We start from the raw sequence: 12,448 nt of genomic DNA, 5'->3' as shown, positions 1-12,448 counted from the left end.
GGGGTTGCAGACACACTGGTGGCAGCAGGTGAGCAGTGTGGCCTGGGTGCGCAGGGCTGGCACTCTCTCCCTCTCCCCCTCTCTTCTTCTCTCTCGCTCTCTCTCTCTCTCCCCCTCTCTTCTTCTCTCTCTCTCTCTCTCTCTCTCTCCCCTCTCTTCTTCTATCTCTCTCTCTCTCCCCCCTCTCTTCTTTTCTCTCTCTCTCTCTCTCCCTCTCTTCCTCTCTCTCTCCTTCACTCTCTCTCTGTCCTTTGATGTGCGCAGGACACACTTTCTCATCATGATTTTTGTCTTGCAGGCTTTTGCCTACGGATAGTGCCCGAGGGGAGCTGCCATGTGTCTTCATTTCATTTCAGTGTTCGTTTTAATAAAGCTTCATTTGTTGCCTCGAAAGTGAAAGTGTGATGCTCATTTTTGTGACGACACATGCATGTCACCAGTTGTGATTGTGCGACACCAAGCGGATTATTTTGTACATGTTTAGGTGTAGCTGATGTGGAATGTCTTTGGTCGGGGGGTGCCCGGTAGGGGGGTCCTTGGGGTGGTGGCGGCGGGTGTTGTTGCCCTTTCGGCCCTCCGGGCTGTATGTTCAGTTGCCCGGGTGCATCTGTTGTTCTTCAGGTGAGGCTGTGGGATGGGCTCCCTTTGAGGTGCAGGCTGTGGTCCGACTTTGCACCTGGTCAGAGCAGGTGTTATTTTCCTCCTGCTAACGCGCCTTATCGCCTGTTTTGTGTTCTTATCGCAGTTCTGGCTGGTCGTTGTGAATGTTGTGGAGTGGTGTTGTCGCGGCTTTTGGCACGGGAACGCCTACTCTGCATCTCATTAGCGATAGTTGCGGGGGTCATCTGTGGCGATGTTTTTGCGGCTGCTATCGCGGGTAAACTGGTGCTGTGGGCTGTTAACACCAGCTTGTGATTGGAGCAATACGTTTATCGCAACTTTGGCTGCGAGAATGTGCCAATAACTCGGCAATAGATCCTTGTGAATATTCTCCTAAATATTTATGATTAACTTTTTTTTTAAAGTGTGGGAAACTAATAAGAGAATGTACTTCCTATATTAGTTCATCTTCAACAAACATGTTGTAAAAAACATAACAAATAACACGTTCAGAAGTGCCATTCACATACTTTATATAATGTGAGCAAAACAAAACTTGAGATTCTAGAATTTGAAAAACAAATAAGCATTTGAACATGTCAAGTGGTACTCTTTAAAGCTTAACTTGAAAAGGGACCTCAGAGGGTCTACATTTACATTAGTTTCTTGAATATCAGACATTGCTTCTATTACTTACCAGTAATTGCTTATGTTCATTATCCAATGAGGCACCTATGCCTTGAAGACACACCCCCTAACAAAATAAAAACACCCGCCCCCCTCCACACATCCTGTATGTACCAAGCCTCCAAAAACACAGTTGGCCTGACAACCTAGAGGGAGGAGATAAGCGAGAGTAGGACATGGAGTAATGCAACTACCGGTAAGTAATAGAATCGCTACCTCCTTGTCCCTCTCACTAATCTCCATTACACAATAAGTGATACCAAGCCAAAAAGACCAGGACAACTGTAGAAGGATCTTCTTAGAAAGGCCTAAACAAAGATGCACATACATGGGCAATCACACAGTAAAGAAAGCCCAGCAGACAGAACTTTGGAGCCAAAACTAGACCCCACACCTACAAAAGAAAGGAGACAGACGCCACAACAAATCAAGCCACCCCATAAGGTGAACCAACATCATTGGCACCAGAAAAAACATCTGCAAAGCCAGAAGAAGTAATCCCACAGACGACCGAGACACAAACGGGGGCTACTAAAGAGCTTGTAAAGCCAGACATAAAATCCATTACCCGAGGGAAAGGATGTAGAATGGACAGCCCCTCAAAGAACCAGAAGACCAGACCCAGACTGGCCGCCAGACACCAACAAGGGGTTCGGAAAACCTCAGAAGCCCATCCCGGAGGAATTCCCACAACAGAGGCAGAGAAACAGAAAACTGAACCACAGACATCTGAACACACTAAACACCCAACAACATCCAATGCCGAGCAGAAGAAGACTAGCAGACACCCTTCGGACGACAGCACAGAAGAGGACACAGAAGCCATGAGAACTGGCAACATGAAGCCACCCCACACCAATGCCAAGCTGCCAACCTGGGAATCATCAGAAAAGGTACCAGGAGACTCGGAAACCACAGGCCAGATGGAGCCAATGGAAACCGCCATGCCAGACCCACCATCATCCCCATCAACAGAGGAAGCAGATAGAACAGGCCCTGCGGGAGCCACCAGAGCAACCTAAGCCTTCCCCTGTGAATCCAAACCAGAAATCTAGGGAGTAAGGAAATGGAGGGAAGCAAAAACAAGTCAGGGCATCCAAACTCGAAACAGACATTTCCCTTCATCTGGAAAAAAAACAGGGAAGAATTGTAAAGCCAGAGCTAGAAAACAGGCCCACTCAGGGCCGACCCCACAACCGATCAACTTGGCAAAAATCAGAGGAGAAAGACAAAAGCCCTGAGAGGACAAAATCTCCTGCACAGGCAAAAGACCCAACAATTCAGACTTCTCCGAGCAAGAAGGCCCCGATGATCCTACAGGTGACTGAGCTATATAAGCAACTGCCTGGCAAATAGCAAGAAGCCATGCAATGCCAAAAGACCCATCAGGAAAGCAAACACCATGGCAAAAGTCAGTAGATTGGCCCACAACCCGAATTGCAGGACCAGGAACCGGAAAAACCTGACCCCACAGCAAACACCAGAAACCAAAGAAGACACAGAATGTGTAGGAATGCAACCTGCAAAATGATTGCAGCCACAAAGACTCCAGGAGACTCCAGGGGACGTAGCAGCTGTATGAATAGCAGTCAAATGCAATGACTGCCACCCAGGAGACAAGGTGCCACAGCCCCAACACAGGCTGAAATACACCTGAGAAAGGACATTATACACCCCCCATCCCACTGACCCATCCAGCGGAACCAGGATGGCCTGACTTGGGATTGGAGCAGAGAGGCACCAAGTAACTGGAGGAAGGAAGAAGAAGGTGAGGAATGGCAGCACCGAAAGATGCACCATACACTCTAGATGGAAAGTCAAGCACCCATGCAGGAAGGAACGTCGCAACATACCAATCACAGGTTACTTACCTACCACACAGCCTAAGCCAGGAGCGCTGCCCGAAGGACCTGCATTGAGGAAGACATCCTGCTGCCCACCCCACCTGGGCAGAGACCACCCCCATGGAAGGAACAGAAATAGGGATCCGCACGTGGTAAACTAGCAGCTGAGCGAGAACTGCTGGAAGGGGACTATTCGGATCAGGTGTGCAACCAACCATGAAGAGCAGCTGGGCAGACTACCTAACAATCCCTGAATTGCCAGGTACCGCCAACGGCACCCTAAGAAATGAAGAAGATATAGCCAGATCTGCCTACCAATCCCACACCCAGAGGGACCGACAGGCCATGAAATCAGAGGAGAATGCTACAGACCCTAATAACAAGAACTGCCAACACATCTGTCAGGAAGGAACTGTAATGATCCATATGACCCCAACATCCGACACACACGCCGGAATAACCAAGGATTCTGCTGCAATGTGCCACATGATGCGCCTACAGCACCCAACTAGAGACCATGAAATACTCTGTTACGTCACCATCCATCCTGCGAAACTCAGGAACCAAAGGTCCTAACCCCATTGAAGTAATGAAGCTCTGCCCGCAAGAGGGGCCAAAAAGGAACCAATCAGGAGGTATGCTGCAACAGCACCACACCGACATCCAATGCACAGAAGAAACTGGAGATAGAGACAGAGACAATCGCCTCACCAAGCAGCAGAAAGAGTGAGAAGGCCAAACCGAATCATAAAAGGCCACGAGACACAAAACAGCTGTAGACAACAGAGACAAGCACAATAGAAGGGCAGAACTGGGGACCCATACACAATAAGACGGAACATAATCGGTCATGTCAAGTTATGTGGAGCAGTATAGCACACTACTCACCCCAGAGGGCATCCAGGTGCAAGTAAACACTCTAACCGTTTTTTTCCAACCCTGAGGCAAAGCACCAGGAGATCAGCAACAAGCCATGGCATTTCAAACATACTTACCCCGGTTGGAGAGAGCATCGCAGACCGGTGAACAGAAAAGCATGGCCCGAAAAAATCCGCTTCACGGCATGCAGACACTGCTCCAAGTTCCAGTCTCAGAAAAAGCAGCACTAAATGCACCACTCAACCACAATGTCGGCATCCGTACTAGCATGGTTGATTCTACCCCAAAAGCATCTGTGGGCAGTAATTAAACTACACACAGCCTAGACAGGCTGCTGGCAATGGACCACCTGGTGTGGCTCAAGACAGAAAGCCCCACAACAAATAAACTGGCAGCCAATGAGACACTGCCACCCCAGCAACCCAGATATGCTGATACCGGCCAGAGGAAGGCACCACAGGCCACTTGTCAGATGCAAGCAGTGCAAATACAACTGTGATGTTGAGACCTTAAAAACATCCCACTAGGCCCTCAGTAACTCCAACCACCCAACACAAGAACACGGATAATGGAGACATGGCCCCAAATGCATTGGAGCACTGTCCATAAGCACCAGATCACATGTGCAACAAGAGGTAAATTCCATGTCTCATAAGCACAGGGAAATATCGATTTGCCCAGAATCACCGGACATAGAGCCAAATCCGGGATTCAAATGTCAAACTCCAGGACCAAAGATGGTAGACCTCACCCAACAGGCCACAACACTGGATGAAGATCAAGAGCCCCAAAGACCACTACAAGGGGACAGACAGGAACAAACCTTGCAATAGAGGTAACTTTAACACCAGAGACCCAAGAGTACGATCCTGAGCTATAGCTTCCGATCAGCAGCTGGTAGCCACTGAAACTGAAACACACGTACCACAGTAGGTGAAAGGCACAGAAGACCCCTGGCTGGGCAAACAGAACAGTGGTGCAAATAATAAAGCCAACCACACTGCATGCAGAGGGAACTCCACTCACTGCCCTACAACTAGACCAGACCAGCTGCAGTCAATGATCCACCAGCTCTGGCTCAACCTGTAGAGCCACACAGGCAGATCAACAGAGGGCAGAGAAGACACCGCATTGCAGACTGCTGGCCAAACTAAAACAAAACAAAGAGACACTAAAGAAACAACCATGCTCAAAATTGGACTGGAGCACATACAACCATTGAAAGATTAAGAGTCAAACCCATTACCTTCAGTGCAAGAGGTCCAGACAAAAACTATAAGGTCAGAGCACCTATGCCATCATATACCGCTAAATTTTCCGGCCCCCACTGGAAATATACCAACGAAAGCCAAAAGCAAGAGGCCATATGACAGAACTTTCAATACAAATCCCCTTACAGAAGAGCAGCTGGGTACATGGCAAACCAAGACTACATTCCAGGTTTAGGAAGGCACTGCAGACCTCCGGCCAGGAGAACTTAGCCCTTGGCCATAAGGCCACGTCCATCCCGGCCAGGAGGAAGACACCTCTGACCCTAGGATAAAGAGCATAAGATTAGGGTCAAAACGGCTACCCTGGTATCAGATGCAGCCGCCCAAACTGGTCCCAGTAGACACACTACAGAATCCTAAGGAAGTTCCCTTTCTGCATCCCTGCACACTATCCGCACCCCGACTCACCGGCACTGTGCAGCGAGAAGGAAGTTGCCTACACTACATCGTAATGTCCTCCAGAAATCCTCCATACGCTCACCGCCCGGGTTGGCCAAACAACAAGAGACCAACTGGACCAAGCAAAATATTAAACTCCTCCATACATTCCCCCCCTACCAGGTTGGCCATACAACAAGAGACCAACCAGGACCGAGGCAATACAAAGAAAATGACCAACTTGTTCGAGCAAGCACACCGCACCCACCCTACAGTGTCTACAGACACAAAAGAACAGGAGTTGTGGAGGCAGGTGGGTGCTTCTATTTTGTTAGGGGAGTGTGTCTACAAGACACAGGGGCCTCATTGTATAATGAAGATTAGCGAGAGGGACGAAGAGGTAATCAGTGTTTTATTCATGCTTTGGGCACAAACCACTGTGAAGGTAAAAGTGTTAAACAAAATGTGTAAAGATATGTATACCAAGAGCAGCCAGGCAATGTTGCCCTTTATTACCTCTCATCTTTGCCTAAAAGATCAATCCATTGCCCCAAAACATCAGTTGAATGAGAACATCATAGACAGGAGATCGGGAACATTTAGCAAACTTAGCATTATCAGAAGCTAATGAAATCTGTATAATGTGATACACAAATTATCACTTACCTAGAATGAAAGAGGAATTGGACATTTTTAAAGAGCAGTTGGTTCCAAAGTGATCCTAAATATTTTTAAATGTAATTTAAAAGACAACATATATATTTTTAGCCAAATTCATTAACATTTTGCATTGTGGTTGCCCCATTTTTGTAGAGCAGCCATGATGCAAAATGCTAGTAGATATTTACAAAGCCAAGCAAGGGGCAATTTTCTCTGCCTTGTGTAGCTTTGTAAAGAAATGTAATGCAACGCCTAAGCTCGTGCTGCCTTTTGTTACATTTTGTTCAGGGAGGCATTCTATGTGCTGAGCATTGGCGTTCCAGTACATCGACCCATGGATTTTACGGAATTTGTAAACCTGGGATTGTGTGAAACTCCTCATGCCTCCCGCAGGATGGTGTAATGAGGAAAATAATAATGTTTACACTCACTATTTCCTTAATCAAAGTATTCCATGTTTAACTAATACGTGTTATTTTTACTGGTGTAATTTTTTTAGTCTTAAGGCACTATCTCCTCAGACAAGTAATGTAGGTCAGAGTAAGAAGAGGCACTGATAGTTGTGACACTCATTGGTATTAGATACTTGTTGCATGTTCATGTGCATTATAGAAAGTTTTAGGTAGTATATCTTTAAGTATTTTGATATCTTTCTGATGTCAGAGTTTTGTCAGTTGTACTGCTGATGTTCTGGATCTAGAATTGTGGGGACTTGAGAGTTGACTGCCTTAACTAAAGTCAGGTACTGTGCTGTCTTGCCAATGAGAAAAAAGAACAATTGATGGACAGAATGCAGAACAATGTCATACATTCACCCGAGTACAGAGATCTGGGCCTAAATCCATCTTTTTTTTCTCACCATGCCTCAATTGTGTGTCTTTTGCTGTCTTGCCAATGAGGGCCTGATTACAAGTTTGGTGGTAATGGAGCGGATTGCCACACCATTGCCCCACTCTGGGACCACCAAACCCGACTACCGCCTGCTCGATTACAAATTATTTTGTTGTTTTGTGGGGTTCTTTTACTTTTGACGATCCGCAACTTGTGTCAGGTATGTCTTCTGTTGAATCATGTCAGCTTGGCAGCACGTTTCTCTTTGGAGTCAGTGTCAGAATGTCTGTGTTGACGCTTACGCTTATGTTGTCCACTTTTGATGGCATCTTCATGTCAGACTATGTCGTGAACTATGTAAACGACACACCAAAGCCGGTGATGCCATCTTGGATCTGGTTGTGGTATACTGGTACTGCCTTAGCGCTGATGAGCACAGCTCAGTTGTGTGTGTATCTCAGTACCTATGTGCACTGCTGGTAATGAGTGTTTCTGCTAATTAATATTGGCATACATTCTTCAGATTTGTTGAAGTGTGCTTCATCACGCTGATGCCCACAGTACTCAGAAGATCTCCACAGTAAGTTAAAAGTTTATGTGCACAGTAGGATTTCCTCAGTTCCTCAGTTTTGATCAGCAATGATGTGCACTGCAGACTGTAAATATTGCATAGTTGTATTTTGTGAGGGTACTTAATAACTTGAAAGCGTTTAAGTGTTTACATAGATTACATAATGTTCTGGCAAGTCTAATTGACATAACTTTTACAAATTATTTCCATGCAATATTTTCTTTAGAATTAAGGTACCTTTTGAAGTTTTAGCATGCAATTTAAACCTTGTGCGAAATTCTTACAAAATAAAGGGGATCCTCCTTTTCCATGGGCTAGGTGGAAGGAAGAGTTCCTCCCCTACATGAAAGATATTGATGGTGATAGGATGGGTGCAGAGAGGAAGAAGAACATATTGCGTTATTGTTTGGATCAGAAGACCAATTGACATTTAGAACTTTGCTGTCAGCTCCTCCGCAAGAAGAGGGAGATCGTAATGTATTTGAGGAGACTTTGCTATGCATGGAACTTAAGTTTAAGTTTCCCCTAGTGTGGCATTGAACAGATTTTAGTTTTACACTAGGGCTCAATGGAAGGGGGAGTCCTTTGATGATTTTCTTACTGCATTGTGGAGTCTCGCTTTACACTGTGCTTTTGGAACTATTACGTAGGAAGTGATGAGAGACTAGATAATAGTGAATGTTAGAAATAAAAAGTGCAAGGACAGTTGTGGGCAATGGGGGACCCAAAGTAACAGAATGCTATAACCACTGCTAAAACCATTGAACTGTTGGAAACATAGATGAAATCAGTGCAGGATAGTGCTGCAAAGAATGTGAAGTGAACTGATGAGGTTTGTGTGATGGTAGACAAATTGACAGACAAAGATGTACCAGCTGGAAGGAGTTATAGCAAGTTACTTGTTACAGGTGTGGTAGTTTCAGCCATTTAGCGTCATCACCTCGTTGTCCTGCTGTGCGTAAAGTGTGCAGTATGTGTTGAGGTATGGGATATTTTTCACATGTGTGTAAGGGTTAGAAGAGGAACGTTGTGACACCATCCAGTAGTAAAGCACTGGATGTGAAGGAAGCAGCTTGTATCAAGTGTGTGTGTGGAGCAGACAGTGACATGGATAAAGGAATAGGTTTATCTTTGAATGCCCTGGAAAAGGGGGGGAGTTACCAGACCTCCCAAATGCAACTTTCAAGTTCTTAACAGAGAGCTGGAGCCTATGGTGGACTTAGAGTCTCCTCGGACCATAATTACTGAGCAATATTTTCTGGAGAGGTTTAGAGATGCCAGGACCCTGGATGAATTGAAGGAGTCAGATGTAGTAGCACAGCGATTGATGGGTCAACTATTGATATGAGAGGTTATATGGAGGTGGACATAATATTCAAGCATAGAGAAGTACGTATTAAGTTGTATGTGATCATGAAAGGAGTAAATGTGTTGGGATAGAAAGATCAATGGGAAGTGGTCATCATTTTAAATCCACATAGCAACAAACCGGTACTAGTGGTCAGTAACCCTGAGGATTGTGCCTAGCTCATTTTGCAAGTTTCTAATGTCTTTACAGGATGTTGGGCAAACTGCAAGGTTATTTTCAACACATCACGCTTAAAGGTGGGGCCATTCCAGTGAAGCATAAAGAGAGGTACCCATTAATGTGAGTGAAGAGCTTAAGAATATTGTGAATGAAATGTTGGGTGAAGGGATTATTGAGAAGGTAGAATCTTGTGAATGGGTATCTCCCATAGTTTTGGCCCACAAAAGTAGAAAAAATCTTTGAGACTATGTGTTGACTTTAGAGCGCTAAATGCTAGCATAGTTGTGGATTGCCATCCTCTACCCAATATTAATGAGGTAGTTAGTATGGTGGAGGGTACAGCAGTGTTCTCTACTCTGGACTTGCACTCAACATATCATCAGATTGTACTAACTGAGGATTCTGGGATGCTGACCGCTTTCATTATTTCCCAAGGGTTGTTCCAGTTCAAGAGGATGCCGTTTGGCCTAGCGTCGGCAGCATCTATTTTCCAGAAAGCAATGTTCCATATTTGCAAGGGAATTTATACTTTTGTCAAGTGTTTCCTAGATGTCTAAAGAAGGAGTGGTACCTAAACAGTTGTTGGTGGATGTCATTGTAAATGCCTCTTCACTGGACAAAAAAGAAATGTTGCTCTCATTTGCAGGTCTCTGCAAGTAGTAAATTAAATTTGGCAAGGGCTTTGCAACTAAGATGATGCCTCTAAGAGAACTTTCTCTGAGAAATATGGAATTCAAGTGGTCTGAGAGACAACAGCAAGTGTTTGATTTATGAAGTTTGAAATTGTGGGAGCATCTACACTAAAACCTTTTTGTGTGAACACAAAATGCAGAATTACTGTTAATGCCAATCTTTATAGTGTGGGGAGTGTGCTGTCACAGAGGTGTGCAGGTGAGAAATGGAATGTGGCAGTTAATGATGGAGAGAGAAGGTATGCCATGATAGAGAAGGAGTTGCTGGTGTGTGTGTGGGCTGTGGAACATCTCCGCAATTATGTTTGGGTCTCTCACTTTACTCTGAAGACTGATCACAAGTCATTGGTTGGTGTTTTGTCTCCTGGTGGGCGAAGTAGTGCAAGGTTAATGACCAGACTTCAAGAGTACAGTTTCAAGGTAAGGAATGTGCTTAGTAAAAAGAATGTTACTGTATATTATTTGTCAAGGCTCCCTTGTGACAGCAGGAAGGAGACTGAGGAGGCAGGAGATTCAGAGGTAATAGCCAGTGTAGCTGATGTCTTGTCCAATGATTTTGAGGGTGTAGATGAGGAGATGTGGAAGGTTGCATTTGAAGAGGATCAGTTGTTAAAATGTGTGTTGTAATATGTGAGATAAGGGTGGCTGAGAAGGTGGAAGGTTCTGGCTGAGTTGTACCCTTATTGGAAAGTATCTGGGGAGCTGGAGGTGGATGGCGACATGTGGTTCAAAGATGGAAAATGCACACAACTTGTAGGGTTAAGTGATCACATTTTGTTTTTGGCCCATAAAGGACATCTGGAAATATCGTCCATGAAAGTTTGATCAGAGCAACCTTTTGGTAGCCAGGATTGGCCAGACAGGTGGATATAGTTGTGTGTGAATGTGAAGTGTGTGCTAACTGTGAGAAAATGCTCAAAGTGATGCCTTCCCTTTGTGTCCTGTTGAGTGGCCGGAATCCCCATGGCAGAAAGTAGGTTTTGACATCTTTGGTTCTTTTAACTTTCCACCCCATGAGTATAGGTATGCCATAGTTGTGGTGGATTACCACTGAAAATGTTTGCTGATGTTCTGGATCTAGAATTGTGGGGACTTGTTGAGTTGATTGCCTTGACTGAAGGCAGGTACTGTGCTGTCTTCCCAATACATTTTTTGAAACTTTTCCTGGAATTACTGGATTTACTACAATACTTATTTAACTTTTAAAAGATACTGCCAAGTTTTATTGACCAACTTCACAAACAAGAGATGGTAAACCAAAATAAACTTAGTAAGAGTGACACACATTTGCTTCCCATTGCTAGCTTGGAATGTTATTCACTTGTTGTTGATGTGATCTGCAACTAACTAATGCAAGTTAAGATGATATTTGCAGGTCTTACAAATTGATAGTATTAGTAGTATGAGGCACAACTATTATGTATGTCAGAATATATTGTTCCTGTTTCCAATGTATTGTGGCTGCTGCACAACTCCATTCTAGGGGGTATTGTTATTGTTACAGAGTTTTATAGAGCACACAGATACCCACACACAAGCTTCCCAGCATTAAAAAGGACACATGAATAATGTGCTGCTTTAACTGAAGACATGTGTTATCAGTTGCATTCTAAAGCTCAGCAGATTATTGCTTGATCTGAGATGAATAGGAAGAAAGTTCCAGAGCTTGGAAACCAGGTAGACAAATGCACGACCCCCTGCTCTTGCTCTCATAATTTTTGGGACTGCAAGAAGAAAGAGATTATTCGATCTAAGCTCTCTACAGGCATTGTATAGAGTAATAAGATGCCAAAGTAGATGAGGTCCTGCCGAATGTTTGATTCTGTGTAATACTGATAACGTAAGCTGCAGAAAGTGACTATGAGAATGTTTGCCAGAATTAATGGGGGAGTTTGTCAGGGTTAAATAATGGCATTTGAGCCATTCATAGCTATAATTATGTAGTCAACACAGAGAAATGAGGTAATGGTAAGGGGAAAATGTCTGACCTATGGCGCAGAGCATTATCATGATCGTCTTGTAGTCATGCATAGACATTAAACAGAATTGTTTTTGTGCAGTGCATACATTTGCACCTTAACTTAAAGTGCCCCAGAAACTCCCATTCCTAATCTACCTGCCACTCTTTATATTTTCAGAGTGCCGTGACAACTCAGTCGCTATTGCTACCTGGTCACACATTAGTTATACAAAGCGCACTGCAGTCCACACACCAATGGTATGTTGTTGTTTATTTTTACTGCAAAGCACCCAGCAGCCTTAGTGCCAGTGTTCTTAGGTAGCTCGTTTTTTAGGTCTCGCATAGGCAGTGCATTGCGCTGCCTCTCCAAGGCATCAAGTAATCAGTATTAGTGGTGAAACTCCACCCACTGTGTTTCTATTTGTTTTGTTACTTGCCATTGGTTATATTGCTCTTCTTCTCTCGCTCATTGATTGGCGGGTGGTCCGATACCACACATCCATTTTGCTTCTGTTTTGCAGGAAGCAGCATGACCAACTACAGTTTA

Source organism: Triturus cristatus, chromosome 2_2 (assembly GCF_964204655.1).
Source record: "Triturus cristatus chromosome 2_2, aTriCri1.1, whole genome shotgun sequence".
In the NCBI taxonomy this organism is placed as follows: Eukaryota; Metazoa; Chordata; class Amphibia; order Caudata; family Salamandridae; genus Triturus; species Triturus cristatus.
This window is presented reverse-complemented; position numbering follows the sequence as displayed.